Here is a 16161-nt window from a genome sequence, read left to right on the forward strand (position 1 = left end):
AATTACTCACCCTTATGTTGTTGTAAGACCTTCGTTCATCTTTGGAACACAAATGAAATCCGAGAGCTTTCTGAACCTGCGTAGACATTTAACGTTTAAGGCCCAGAAAGGTAGTAAGGAAATCATTTAAATAGTCCAAGTAACATCAGTGGTTCAACCTTAATGTTGTGAAGCTACGAGAATACTTTTTGTGCGCAAAGAAAACAAATAACAACTTTATTCAACAATTTATTTTCTGTTCCTACTACCTTTCTGGGCCTTGAACATGTCAGTTGTGTTGCTGTCTATGCAGGGTCAGAAAGCTCTTGGATTTCGTCAAAAATATCTCCCATTTGTGATCCGAAGGTGAGTAATTAATGACAGAATTTTATTTTTGGATGAACTGTCTCTTTAAGAAAATAAAAAGTTCTAAACCAACTATGAAATTAATCACATCTTTACCAAGTATTTAAAAATAATGAAGTACATTGACAAAATTGACAAAATGTCATTCAGCTGGATTTTCTGGGTCAGTTTTTGATGTTTTCATATTAGACCATTACTGTATTACAGTAAAATACTGGACAGTGCATTTTTAAAGCAGCGTACATTTAAAAACAGTACTATAAAAACTACCATAAATCATTGCACTTGGATTTTCTGTCGGTTTTGAGACCTTTTAACATGTTTTTACCATACTTCATCCTATATTTATCCCAATAACATTAGGTAGGTAGTTTGCTATGTAACTAGCTCACTTCAGCTAACACTTTCTAGCTGGCCTGCATTAGCCTGCAAAAACTCACATGATCCTGTTTTCTCACTTCCATTTCACATGAGACTTCTCTGATTGGTGGATTACACTTTGGGATTATGGGTAGTGTAGTACTTTACTGGAAATTCATCAATTGAACTATCAATTGGAGTCTCTTCTGCTCACCAAGCCTGCATTTATTTAATCCAAAGCACAGCAGAAAAATACTATAGTTGCTTGGTAAAGATGTGATTAATTCCAGAGTTGGTTTAGAATGTTTTCTATTTTCTTAAAGGGACAGTTTACCCCAAAATAAAAAATCTCTTGATAATTACTCACCCGCATGTAGAACCAAACCTGTTCATCTTAAGATCACAAATTAAGATTTTTTTTATGAAATCTGAGAGCTTTCTGACCCTGCATAGACAGCAACGCAACTGACACATTCAAAACCCAAAAAGGCAGTAAGGACAGAGAATACATTTTTGAAAATAATGTGTTATTTTTATTTTCTTTGCGCACAAAAGTATTCTCGTAGCTTTAGAACATTAAGGTTGAATCACTATTGTGACATGGACTATTTTAACAATGTCCTTACTACCTTTCTGGGCCTTAAACATGTCTACGCAGGGTCAAAAAGCTCTTGGATTTCATCAAAAATATCTTAATTTGTGTTCCAAAGATGAACAAAGGTCTTACAACAACATAAGGGTGAGTAATTAATGACAGAATTTTCCTTTTTTGGGTATACTGTCCCTTTAATTTTAATGCATTGACCAAATGAATCAAAACTGGACTGCCTTTAGATTAGATTCAGCTTTATACAAACAAATGCAATGCACATCTAATTGCATTACTAGCAATCAAGTTTTTGTTTTACTACAATATAATCACAAGAGATTGAGAGGACTGGACTTTCTGTTCAGGGTTGGTCATGGAATTGCGTATTATACATCAGATCAATTTCATTTTTAATTTAGGAGCTCTGACAGATGGCTTACAACAGGACAGAAATCAATTTTTTGAAATATTTTTACTATTTAAAATAACTGTTTTGTATTTGAATGCATGTTAAAATGTATTTTATTCCTGTGATTTCAAGGCCACATTTTTAGCATCATTACTCCAGTCACATGATTTTTCAGAAATCATTCTAATATTCTGATTTGCTGCTCAAAAACATTTATTATGTTGAAAACAGCAGAGTAGATTTTTTTTTCATGTTTCTTTGATGAATAAAGTTCAGAAGAACAGCATTTATCTGAAATAGAAATCATTTGTAACATTTATAAATTTTTTTATCATCACTTTTGATCAAGTTAAAGCATTGTTGCTAAATAAATTTGTGCCAAAAATGGAAAAACAAAACACAGGCTCCTAGCTGTTTAATAGTGAGTTTTATTTCAGATAAATGCCGATCTTTAGATCTTTCTATTCAAAGAATCCTGAAAAAAAGTACTGTTTTAAATACTGATAAAAATGTTTCTTGAACATCAAATAAGCATACATGATTTCTGAAGGATCACGTGACTCTGAAGACTGGAGTAATGATGCTAAAATTGAGCTTTGATCACAGGATTAAATTACATTTTAAAATACATTCAAATAGAAAGCAGTTATTTTAAATAGTAAAAATATTTCACAATTTTACCGTTTTGCTGTACTTTGGATCAACTAAATGCAGGCTTGATGAGCAGAAGAGAAAACTTACCGTCCAAAAACTTTTGACTGGTAGTGTGTACCTAAAAATACAGTTGCATTCTAAACCAATAAACCATACCGCATTATTTTTATATATGAGCAGACGAAGAACCCTAAGTGATGATTCATTGTGTGAGCTCTTCAGAGTAATCCGTAGACTTTCGCAATGAGTCAAGAGTGTTGAGGTTTCTGTAGTTCATTCTACCTATCAAAGTTTAAAGCAGACTCTGGAGGTGGTTGCTCTTCCTCTGCTCCGCTCAAGGGATTCGGGGCGTGTGACGTGTGTGAAGCGAGATGACGGGGGGCATTATTTCTGCCGTGGTGCATTCAGACGTGCAGCTCTGCAGATGGGACATTCTGCTCCATTTTCCATCTCACAGCTGTTTGAGCAGCAGATGTTGATTCCTCCCCCAGCTGCCGCTCCTTGTTGGGTTAGAGAAGAGGTTCCCCTCTTTAGGAGCATTCCTTGTGGCTTTTCAAGTGAACAACCGGAGGGGAGGATTATTTGTTAAGTATCTTCTATGAAGGATTCAAGACTAATCGTCTGGATCTAGTAAATCTCTCTTTTAATCGTTTCATCTTAACCAGATTCCAAACCAAGCAATTTCTGTCTGCATTACACGTGAAACTACAACTGACGCCACATAATCACAACCAATCAGATGTTTTGCATTCAACATATAGTACCTTTTGATCTGATTGGATGAGTAATGTTACATTAACTTACTCCTTATCTATTCCTGGTGTTCTAGACCATAAGGCCCGGTTTTATAGACAGCCATAGTTCAATTAAGACATTTAAGTCATTTGTATAAATGTGCCTTACTGGTGTGCATCTTAAAGACAAAACAAAGGCATATTATAAGGATATATTTTAAGGAGTGACGACAAGTTTTATGAAATGTAGTGAAGTAAAAAGTGCGATCTTATGCTTTGGAATGTAGTGAAGTAAAAGTAAAAGTTACTCCAAATAAAACTACTCCAGTAAAGTACAGATACTTGAAAAAACATACTAAAGTACAGTAACAAAGTACAACTACTTCGTTACTGTCCACCACTGGATGACGACAGACAGGAGGAAATCTAACGCAAGCTTAAAGTAAATCTAAAAAACAACTAATGATTAAAAATCTTTATATCTATATTTTATACTGTACATTATAAGTTGTTATACCCAAATTAATGTTGTCTTCCATTTAAACAAATTTAATTTTTAATCTATTTATAGCATTTATATATATTTAAATATAAAAAATATATTTTTTTGTATTGCCATATCATGAAAAAGAAAGAAGATTGGCTTTTCAGTATTTAATTTTACTAATAAAAATCATCTGGTAGGATGTTGTTCTTATGAATTTGAGTATTTTGTGTTAAGGTTTGATTTATGTATTTATAAATACTTTAAATTTATTATTTGAAGTATACCACCAGTCAAAAGTTTTTGAACTGTAAGATTTTTTTTTAACCTTTATTTCTTTCTTTATTTGATCCAAAGTACAGCACAAACAGTAACATGTCTGAAATATTTTTACTATTTCAAATAACTGTTTTCTATTTGAATATTTTAACACTTGAATTTATTCCCGTGATTTTAAAGCTGAATTTTTAGCATCATTACTCCAGTCACATTATCCTTCAGAAATCATTTTAATATTCTGATTTGCAGCTCAAAAACATTATTTAAAAAAAATTAAAAGATTTATGTTGAAAACAGCTGAGTTGATTTCTTTCAGGTTTCTTTGATTAATAGAAAGCTCAGAAGAACGGCATTTATCGGCAATAGAAATCTTTTGTAACATTACAAGTGTTCTTATCGATTTTGATCAATTTAAAGCATCCTTGCTAAATAAAAGTATTAATTTCAATTTCTTTCACAAAAATAAAATGGAATGGTAAAGTGTTTAATGTTACAAAAGCTTTTTATTTCAGATAAATGAATGCTTTGGATCTTGCTATTCAGTGAAGAATCCTGAAAAATGTACTCAACTGTTTTTAAATATTGATGATAATAATAATAATAATCTGCATATTAGAATGATTTTTGAAGGATCATGTGACACTAAAGACTGGAGTAATGATCCTGAAAATGTAGCTTTGATCACAGGAATAAATTGCATTTTTAAATATATTCAAATAGAAAACATTTTAGTTTTAGCTGTACTTTGGATCAAATAAATGCATGCTTGTTGAGCAGTGTAGTATAGGTTTTAGGATATCAATGCAACTATTTGTAGTGAAATATCTCTTCTTGACCACAGAAGCCAATTGTGCATCAACATTATTGAATGAATTACCCCCATTTTATTAATTCAGGCCTCAATCAGATCAAAACAAGTGTAAATGCGTTTTTAATTTCTCTTTAGAGACGTTTAATAGCTTCCGTCTTTTAAGCAGATGGCATAAAGTTTTTGCCGCATGCAATTACAAGAGGAAGTATCATTTTCAGCCAGTTCTAGCTTAATTAAAAATGCCTCATGCCCAACCGAATCGTTCCAAGGCTCTCAAATTTAAGTGCATGGGGAATAAAAAATGAAAAAATAATAAATTGCTTTCAATAGATCTGCCTCTTCTTTCACAGCATGTTTATTCCTAGGCTATGCTGGCGTTCCACGGAACTGCGATTTGCATATTTATTTTTGACTTCTGTGGATGATGGATTCGTCAAGACACATACTTTGAGCTTTACTCCATGAGATTGTATCTGTCAGAACATGTCTGCAGCTCTAGGGCAGTTGTTCCTCTTTTTCAGCATGCATTCATTCGGTTACGGTTCTTTTACTGTACATCAGCCACCACCATCACTCATTCTGGCCTAATTTGTGGGATTAAAAGTCTCATCAGAAGTGATTATTAGTGCTGATTAGAACAATTGTTCAGTTAATCTGTTTTATTTTATCTCCATCTTTGGCGCAATTTGCCATGCAATGTACAGAAAGAACGATAATTCAGTGTTTGAATGGCTACCACTAAATCTTTTAATATGAGATTTTGTTGGTTATATTTTATTGCAATTTTATGTTTATTAGCAACACTAAATTGGTTGTACTAAAAACAACCAGTGTAGTAAACACTCAAGGTACATAAAGCTGTAAATGAGGATTATTGGAGTATGTTTGATAAGAAAATAGTTTGTCTTTCTACTTCAAAAATTTGAGATTTACTAGCAATTTCTGAGTGAAAATAGTTTCTACTAGGGCTAGATAAAAATATAAATTTCTCTATTTTAATCTGTTCTCATTTTTACAAAACAAAAACCGTCTTAAATCCACATAAACGATTAGTCTAATCTGTTTTCAGTTAATGATTGGAATATTGTAGTGCGCCTCCCATTCAATAAATCGCAGTAAGCTGTGTGCTTTGTTACTTTTGATATAAAACAGTCTACGATTTCAAATTCTGTCTGTTTTATTACAGTATTCAAACAATAAATGCCATTTCAGCTGAGTGACCGATAGCTGTAGCGTCTCAGTTCAAGAGAAGTGGCAGTGAACCGATCATCTCCGCTTTATTACCAGTTATAGCACAAAATAAACATGAAAAACGCCCAAACTTATGTTAAAAGAAGAGTTAAACTCACCAAAATCCATATCCCATCTTATGTATTCGCTCAGTCGTTGTTTCACCCGCACAAAGACATGAATATAACAGCTTGTAAACAATGTCATGTAACTTCACATTTACCTCAGGAAAAAACATATTCAGTGACCATAAACTCTAAGCTACAAAAATTAACTCTAGAGAGGAGCATTTTGTTAGATATATGCACTATATAACACATTCATTATCATTTTTTGCTTTTCTTCAGTGTTTTCTTCAGTGGTGTTCGGCCGAATAAATTATACCGAACGATGTCGTGACGCAATCAAATAGAGGCGTGCGCTAATGCAGCAAACATGTCAACAGTGTGGAAGCATTTAAAACTGTAAGAGAAAGATGCAAAAATCACTACAAGCACCGACAGCGAGAGACTGTTTAGTATCACATCGCATGTCTTCCATGAGAAGAGAAAGGGCTGGTTGTTGCTGGTTACTGTATGATGACTGAAATCACCAAATGGCCTTAAACCATTAGTAAATAAACTACAGAACGCTATGTTGTCTAACTCACGCACACGGGTTTGGTAGTCGGCCTTCGGCCCAGTGTGTAAGTTTGTTTGACTTCGGCCAAGAATTTTCATTTCAGTGCATCCATAGTAAATAAATCTATCGAGTTTTTATAGCAGCCAATATTTAAATGTATATATTTCAAAATTGGAGTAGAAATGTAAATATTTAATTTTAATTTTATTATAATAAAAACTAAATTGAGTTTAATTTAGGTGTTTGTATACAAATCTGTTGATTTGAACCTTTAATATTATACTAATGTAGTACCATTTGGCATGTACTCTATCTGATAGACAAAATAATCATTATTGAATCGAAATTGAATTGAATCACAAGCTTGTGAATCAGAATCGAATTAAATAGTGAAATTTGTGTTAAAACCCAGCCCTAGTTTCTACACCATTTTTTGTCCTCTCAGTGTAGTTGCAAATGCATAGAAATTAAAATGTCAGTGAAAAAAAGTAGACTACACTCTGCCATAGAAGAACCTTTTTTGTCTAAGTGGTTCCATAAAGAACCTTTAACATCTGAAGAACCTTTCTGTTTCACAAAAGGTTCTTTGTGTTGAAAGAAGGTTCTTCAGATTATAAAAAGGTAAGAAAGAGATGGTTCTTTAACTGAATGGTTCTTTGTGGAACCAAAAACGTTCTTCTATGGCGTCGCTGTGAAGAACCTTTTTAAATCACCTTTATTTGTAAGAGTGTATGACCAAAAAATAAAATGAAATCTATCAACAAATGTCCACAAATATTTATTCTCATCTCCCGATTTGTATCTTATGCCCACTTAGGGCCAATTAGGTTTGACAAATACACATGCAGTTCACTCTTTTGTTCATGAAATACTTTGCCTGGTTATGCTTGGCTACCAGTAAAAGTGTATTACTCTCAGTTTAGATTGGCACGTACATTACCGTTCAGTTTGTCAATTATTTATTTTTTTTGCCAAGGTTACCACAGAAGAGCATATCATTTGAATATTAGGAAATGTCTCGATCAACTCAGTCCAAGGAATTCAACAAATGACGCACAAAACCGTGGAATGTGATCTGGATGTCATGAGGGCCAGATGTTCAGCTGTTAAGAGCTGTTCGGATTTATCACATTTGAAATCTGTCTGTCTTCAGACACCGTTCGCATGACTAACTAACAAACCCAAAATCGTCATTTTAAAAATACTTTTGAGTTTGGTTAACCTCAGTACAGTACATTTCCGGCTTACGTCATGAGGCTTAATACTATCTGCTTTTACTGGTTCTTAAATAAACATAACATAGTCTCATGCTAATGTCGTAAAGAACTGCTCAACATTAGTGTGCTTTGACATGGACTTTCAGGAACATGTTTTCCCTAGAAAGAACAGCATATTTGCAGTAGCTTTTGTCATCACACTGCTGATTTGAGTGGTGGTTTCTTTTTGCATTGCAGTACTCAGAATTACTGTGTGTCATGGTGGTTTGTCTAGTTTAGTGTTTGTTTGGTCTCTGTGTTCTGTTGAAAAGACACACCTAGCTTACAGTATATTGCTGTCTGGTATGTCACTCCCCGTTTGGTATCAGCTGAGCTTCAGCTTCTTTTAAGAGCCGGAAATAATGTTTTTTTTCGGTAAATACGTTTCTTGGAATACATCCCCAGAACTCTAGGAGGAACATCAGCTCTGGGGTTTTTAAAGTGAGAAACACTGATTATAACAGACAATGGAGGTCATGAAAATGGCTGTAGGTTACTTTAGAAATATTGGTCTTTCTTCCTTTGTGTTTGATTATGAGATTGTAACCTTGCTAACCAATGTATATGGCTGTTAAGCAATTGCAACGTAATCTGGTAACCAAACTTTCGTCATGGCAATGTTGTGGCAACCAAAAAAACGAACTTGATTTGTTGCCACAATGTAACTTTGTGACATTTGTCAGTTAGTGGTTGCGACATAAAATTTCTAATGTTCTTCTATGCATGCATTCGTTTAACCAAATTTATTTCCTCATTTGCCCAAGCTAATTTAAAGGCTATTTCAACAGAAGTTAATGAGCAGACTCTAAATGAATTCACTTCATTTCCATTTAGTCATTTAGCAGATGCTTTTATCCAAACAACTAACAAATGAGGACAATAGAAGCAATCAAATCAACAAAAGAGCAATAATATGTAAGTGCTATGACAAGTTTCGGTTAGTCTAGTTTTCTTATAATAAATAGGAAATAGAGAAAGCTAGTGTTAGATGATCAATTTTTTAAGTAAAATAAAACAAGTCAAAAAATATAAAGAGAATAGAGTACACTAGCTTTAGAGGGTTCATTTTTTTAAATGAAAAGAAAAAAGTAGAATAGAAATAGACTTGAGAATGCAAGTGTTGGAGGGTCATTTTTAATAAATAAAAATAAAACAAGTAGATAAAATATAAATGGAATAAAGAGTGCTGTTGTTAGCAAGTCATTTATTTAGAAAAAAAAATATATAGTTGGGTTGGGTTGGGTTGGGTTGGCAGGTGTATGATTTGTATTCACAATGTACAAATTATGCTTTTAATGTGATTCAGATGTCAAAAATGCTTCAAAACAGAAACAATACAAAGTCCTTGAACATGTTAAGTAGTAGAACTTTTTTACAACATAATCTAAATGTTTCATCATAAATCTGGCTAAGAACGAAAATACAAACGCTTTGAGAATATCGTGGCTTTTACACATAACAGCGTTTTTATTTGTAGTTTTGTAAAACTTTCCCACACTCTACTGGTTTGTCTCACTGCATTGTTTCTTCATTCTTCTTCTACTGGATTGTATCCTGGAGTGCTAAATTACAGTCTAGCACTACGTTATTGAGTTATTGTTAATGTTAATAGCGTCAACTTTCAACCATACTAACAAGCACAAACTCTGATTCTGAATGTGACAAAATGAAGACTGAAACCTTTTTTAAATATAAATTAATATAAATAAAGTGTACATTTTATGGGTGAATAAGAAAGTCCGGTCTGGTTTAAAAATTAGAAATAATGTCAAAATTGAGAATAAAAAGGGCTTTGACAAAAACGTTCTTTAAATGCGTTTAAATTATTTTATCGGCATTTAGTTTTTTGTTATTTTACCAATATTTCAAACCAATATATATGTTTGGTGTAAAAATTAAAATTAATGTCAATATTGGAAATAACAAGAGCTCTGGCAAAAAATTTCTTTAAATGCTTTTAAGTTATTTTATTGTCAAATCGGTTTTGAATATATACTGATAATGGTTTATATCGGCACCAATAATCAGTCGACCCTTAATGCTATATTAAAATGACCGAAACCGATAACCATAAAAATGGTTAATATCGAAGCCTATAATCGGCCATACCGATAATCGGTTGACCTTTAGTGTTTCATATGTGACCCTGGACTAAATAACTTGCAAGTAGCATGGGTATATTTTTAGCAATAGCCAAAAATACATTGTGTGGGTCAAAATTATTATTTTTTATTTTATTTAACTTTAAAGGTAATTCTCTTAGTATTTTGATTGTTTTGCACCCTCAGATTCTAGATTTTCAAATAGTTGTATCTCGGCCAAATATTGTCCTATCCTAACAAACCATTAATCAATGGAAAGCTTATTTATTCAGCTTTCGGGTGGTTTGTAAATCTACTGCTGGCATGATCTATTCGCTAGCACACCCTGAGCACATGTGAGTTATTGTATTCCTCTTATTGGCAAGACATCGGCATAATTTTTCATATCTGGTCGATGCCGATATTTAAATTTAAAGCCATTATCGGCCGATTCCAATTTCAGTCCGATAATATTGTGCTTCTTTACTTTTTACTATAAATTAAAATATATAAAATATACATTTTAAATGTAAATAAAATCCAATATAAAAAAAAACATCAATTTGTACCAATTATTACAAATCAAGACCGATAACCGATATTTTGAAAACAATATACATGTCTGGTGAAAAAATAAATTAATGTCAAAATAAAGAATAACAAGGGCTCTGACAAAAAACTTTTTTGAAATGCTTTAAAAAAATAAATATAGGCAAATTGGTTTAACCATAATTTTTGACTAGTAATATGCATTGAAGAAGAACTTTTCAAGGCAGTTTTCTCAGTATTTTGATTTTTTTGCACCCTCAGATTCTAGATTTTCAAATAGTTGTATCTCGGCCAAATATTGTCCTATCCTAACAAACCATACTCTAATGGAAAGCTTATTTATTCAGCTTATTCATTAAAAAAAATGAATTAGCTGTGGTCACATGTCTTTTTTTAAGTGTACATTTTAAACCATTTTATTGTAATAAATTGGTATAACCATCAAGTAATATTTAATTTTCAACCTTGAGTGTATATTAGTTACAATTTACACATTTTTAATCTCCAAAACAAATGATATAATGTTTTTATTTATTTCTACAGTTATTACTAAATAATTATATATGTATAAATTGCATTAGTTTTAGTGGTATTTGCAGTATCTAATTTATATAATTTAACAACCTTAAACACAATCACTTCTATTCAACAATTTTCGACACAGATGTAACAAGATCTAAGATGAACGTTGCACATTTGGATTTCCCCTTGCTTCCCAATTCACCTCTCTCTGACGCTGCTAATCATCTGATGCATTATTTCACAACCTCATGTTTAGTCTATGACTGTCCCTCATTCGCGACTGTCTGATCTCGGCACAGATCATCAGAAGCGCTCCTGATGGCTTGCGCTGGATGTAAATTGAAGGGGCTGTTCCCAGACATTTCAGCAAATTATTGAACGAGAGCCTCCCAGTCTTTCAGCGCAGCACTATTACCCCGCTCGGGGTTACTGTCGCATACCCGCACCTCCGAGAGCACAGAAAAGGCCCTTTGTCTTTGGGCTCCCGTGTCCCGCGCTATAGCCATGGCAACATGGTGGCTATGGAGTATAATGAGGTGGCTGGAGGGGGACGGGTGTCTCTTGTCAGAGCGCAGGCCTGTTCTTTCTCACTTTAGCCCTGGTGCGACTCCAAGCCTCAAACAGCCTTCCCCTGAAAGCCTTTGTTATGTGGCCTGCCACGCTTTCTTTGCCACTCGATTCAATAGAGTGCTGGAAGTTCAGTGTTGTGAGGATAGAGATCAATAGAAAACCGAGTGACTTTTTCAGAGCAGCTTTGTGGCTCCTTTGAATTTTCTGATGCTTTATAGAGGACATATTCAGCTCCTTTATTCCTTTGTTATATTTTTGGCAGATGCACCACAGCATCTGTTACTATTTTGGGTTTCATTTGTCTGTTCTTTTTAGATTATTGACTAAATAGTGAGCGAATGGGAAAGTTGTGCCACTTTTTTATGCATTTGTTCTTTGGTTGAGGAGAAATTATGAAATGAGAAAGAAGCATATGTTTTTAATTGCTTAAAAATACACTACTTACTTGGTTGTACCAATTTGCAAATGAATGTAACCCCTTTTTTTTTTTCAAATATGATGATTTTAATGATTCAATAAGTTACTTTTATACATTTTATAAGCATCGGACCATATGATGTTTTTATGAAAGCCTGAGTTAACTTTCATGTCAGTTTATCTGATTTTAAAAGATTTTTATCGGTTTTTGACACCTGAGCCACATGAGGACAAACATTTCTCCAAATATTTGTAATATTTTCTTCATTGCATACTTTTTTATTTTAGGTTTTCATTTCATAACAATAGTTTTTAATGAGCCTGTTTTTTTATTATTATGTTTGTTGGTTGTTACCTATGGTTGTTGACTTATAGCTCAAATATCTGAATGGATTAGTTTCGAAGGTATTCATAATCATTAAAACATTCATTATATAAAAGGTGTGTTTAAGTTAAGAGAAGCATTTGTGCATATTATCTGGTAAATATGTAAACTGTATGATTTGCACACAAAAAATCTTTTTAATAATTATTGTGATATTGTATTACATAATATTATGTAATATATTATGTTAGAATTGTATTGCAGCATATCATTTGCATTTTCTTAAAAATTCAAGTAATTTTAAATGTGAAATGTACCTAACTTCTAAGAAATCTAAAAAAAATGTATTTTGCACATAAAATGTCTGTATAATGCATTATCTATTATTACGTAGATTAAATGGGCAACCCATATCACCCTTTTATCCCATTTTCCCTACAAATTTCACCCCAACATGTGTGGATATTTGCATGCTCACTGTCTAGCTGACTCATTTTGACAGATGTACGTTAACTACTCTCAGTTAGCCAGATAATGGTCACTAAAATGCTCTGAAATGTTATTTACCAGTGTCATACAGGTGCATGTTGTGGCAGATAATACTGTTAATTAGGGATGCTCATATTGACTAGGGCTGTAACGATACGCGATATGAAACCGAAATCGTGACACTCAGATCCACGATCCTGTGTCGCGGTGTAATAAGGGAGAATCGCGACACACCCCGTGACTACCTTTCCAATCATGTGACGCCTGCCTGCAAAAGTTGAGCTAGTTGAAGAAGAACGTGAGGAAACAACATGGCAACCAACCCAGAGATTGCGGACCCTCCCTCCTCATTTAAGTCAGCAGTATGGCAACATTTCGGAGCTGTATGATCCATAAAATACGGAGAAAGGCTATTAATAAAGAAAAAAAAATCCAGAAAGTGTGTGTAGTATAGCCTGCGCAGTAAAAATACAATTATGTGTAAAATGTCATAGTAAACTGTGTCTGACATGAAAACCACGCTAGTCCCATAAAATGACAAATAGCAAATAACACACATAGTATTTTCATTACGTTTCATTTATTTTGTTTTTGTAAAGTAAAACGAGACCTTGTTGTTTGCAATACGTTTACCCCGAGACCGCGTCGCGAACACCAGCTCGACCGCGAACACCAGCTCGACCGCAAAACACTTTCACTATGAGAGAAAGCGGCAGCCGCGCAGAGATTCCACCGCTTGACGCGTCCCATGTGAAATGGCTTTTAAACGGTCTTCAGACAGAGCGCGAACACAGGCACGGGACCGTTTGAGAGCAGCGTCAGCGTGTACCGGATTGAGTCCAAAGAGCAAATACCCGTGCCTGTCACCCGCACTGCACCTGACAGATAAATATTATTCCACCGTTACGTCAGTTATAGCGGTTCACCCGTCGGGTAGGACTCTGTTTCACACACATAGAATCTTGCATCGCTAGTAGGTTTAAAGAATTTGACATCTTGACAATTTTATCACTATCATGTTAAATAAAAATAAAAAAATCAGTGACAGACAGACCTTATCAGTTGTTAATTTTAATACAGAAGGTTTTTATTAAACCTTAAAATGTGACCTTGTATGTAAAACTGATTGAAATTGAAATTTGTTTATTTTTTTAAATAAATCTGTTGTTTGATTTTCAGTTTCATGTTTTAATTTGTATTCAAAATATCGTGATACGTATCGTGAACCCAATATCGGGATACGTACCGTATCGTGACCTAGGCATATCGTTACACCCCTAATATTGACCGTTTAACCGTTAACCGACAGTAAGAATTTTAACCGATTATTACTATCAGTTAAACGGTTTAAAAGGTTTTTTTTTCTCTATTTTTTTATTTTATTTTATTTTATTTTTTTACGTTCCCTGCATGGTGAAAGAAATATTTGTAAGTTTACCATTAACTCACGTGTGAGTGTCGACACGTGCAGTGTGGCTGTACAGACATTTCGCTTCACCTTTACTTACTAAACTGATGTAGTATATGCAACTCAGTGGCAAGTGGCGTTATTGGGTTATTAGAGAGTGAATGTGTGAGTGAATGTATTCAAATTCTGAATGAATTATAGTCTAGAAAGTGCGCAATAGGCGCTCCCGTTACAGTCACTGGAAAGCTATCACTCATCTTAGAGTAGTTCATCGCAATCTCATAAAATTATTAAAAAGTAATAAAATAACCTTTACACTGCACAATTAATCTCTTATTTATATAATACCTACACTTTCTTTGTTTTAATGAGAGAGTTCGCGAAAGTGTAGAAATCAGCAAAACTGAAACCGGCACTTTGGGTGGTGAGTGTATTGTAACATAGCCTCCTCTGATTGGCCACAGTGATCATCAAATCAACATACATGTCTGTGATTGGCTATTGCTGAACGCTGTAAAACGCGCTTATCCACACGCATATGACAGTGGATGGAAGTCCCGAACCGCAAATTGAAAGGGTTTTTGTGATGGTGTTTTTGTCGCGGATCTAACAGTTCACAGGCAGCGCTCCAGTCTATCCGTGCAGCATGTCCACATGTTAAAAACTAGGCACACTCAGGAAATAGGCTGGCCTGCTATACATTATATTTTTATGTCCGACGGGAAGAACAAGACCGGTACCGTTCTTCAAAGCGCCATTGTGTTTTAGTTTTGTCATCTTAATTAGATAGTTATTTAATTTATATATTCAGTGCAGGCCTATATGTTTTATTTATTTTGTTTTATTCAGATTTTCTCTTTTCAGAAGCGCTGCTGATGCGTGATAATTTAAGTATATGTCAATACAGTTTTTGTTGTTGCTCTGTATGCTGCTGTTTGCACGTTAAAATAAAACATTTGCTTGTATTTTTAATGTATTTTTTCATCACTGATACTCGTGCATTCTATTTTTATTTTAAACTAATTTATTATTCTAATTTTATCAGTTAACGGTTAATGTTCGGAAAACGAGCAGCGGTTGTCGGTCAGGAAAATTAACCGAAATGAGCATCCCTACTGTTAATATAAAACATTTATAGCATATACTTGACAAAGTATATGCTATAAATTCTATAATTTCATGTCAAATTATTTTATCAAATATACTGCATTAATCTAATATATAATCTTGCTGTTTTATTTTATGTGTGACACAAATATATTACTGAATGTAATAATATTACTACTACTAATAAAATTATTATTAAAACATTATTTTAAATGGAATATTTATCAGAAAAAAAAAAATAAAAAATTACCAGAAAAATAAAAAACTTAATCATCTTTAAATATGACATATCAATTTGCATTTAAATTTCAAGTTAAATTATTTTATCAAATATACTACATTAATTCAATATATAATCTTGCATTTTTATCTTATTTGTGACAGAAATATATTACTGAATATATTACTACTACTAATTAAATTATTGAAACAGAAATAAAAAAATTATTTATTAGAATTTATTTAGCAGAAATATAAAACATATTATAATAGAGCCTTAATCTTTTTTTTTTTTTTTAATTACTGTTTAATATTGTACATTTCATGATTTTAATTAATTAGACATGCTTTTTGGTGAAGTCAATTTAAAGTAACCATTAAAAGGGTCTATAGAAATGTTTTAAAATAATTGGAAAAACTAAAACATATGTCATAGTGCCATATTTGAATGTTTTTCCATGATATAGTCCCCATCATTTAATTTAGCAGCCAATATTTGGCCATTTCAACCTCTACATATCTTCCTCACAGTTACAAACCAGTATAAATCTTGTGCTGTACTGTGAGTAATTTAATTGCATCTTAGAAACAGTCAGCCTTTATAAACTGTCTGCCTCTAAGTGTATCGTTGTGCCATAACTTGATGTTATTTTCCATTTGCAAACAGGCCGATTTACGCAAAATTGTTTCTGCTTTTTTCCC

At 33.2% G+C, this 16161-nt stretch overlaps 1 protein-coding gene across 1 annotated transcript in view; it reads left to right on the forward strand.

Moving 5' to 3' along the window:
• Positions 1 to 16161, forward strand: part of ugcg (UDP-glucose ceramide glucosyltransferase) — a 45635-nt gene that overhangs the window by 15238 nt on the left and 14236 nt on the right. The gene's annotated exons all lie outside the window — the stretch shown is intronic.

This window comes from Garra rufa, chromosome 23, assembly GCF_049309525.1.
Source record: "Garra rufa chromosome 23, GarRuf1.0, whole genome shotgun sequence".
NCBI classification, from domain to species: Eukaryota; Metazoa; Chordata; class Actinopteri; order Cypriniformes; family Cyprinidae; genus Garra; species Garra rufa.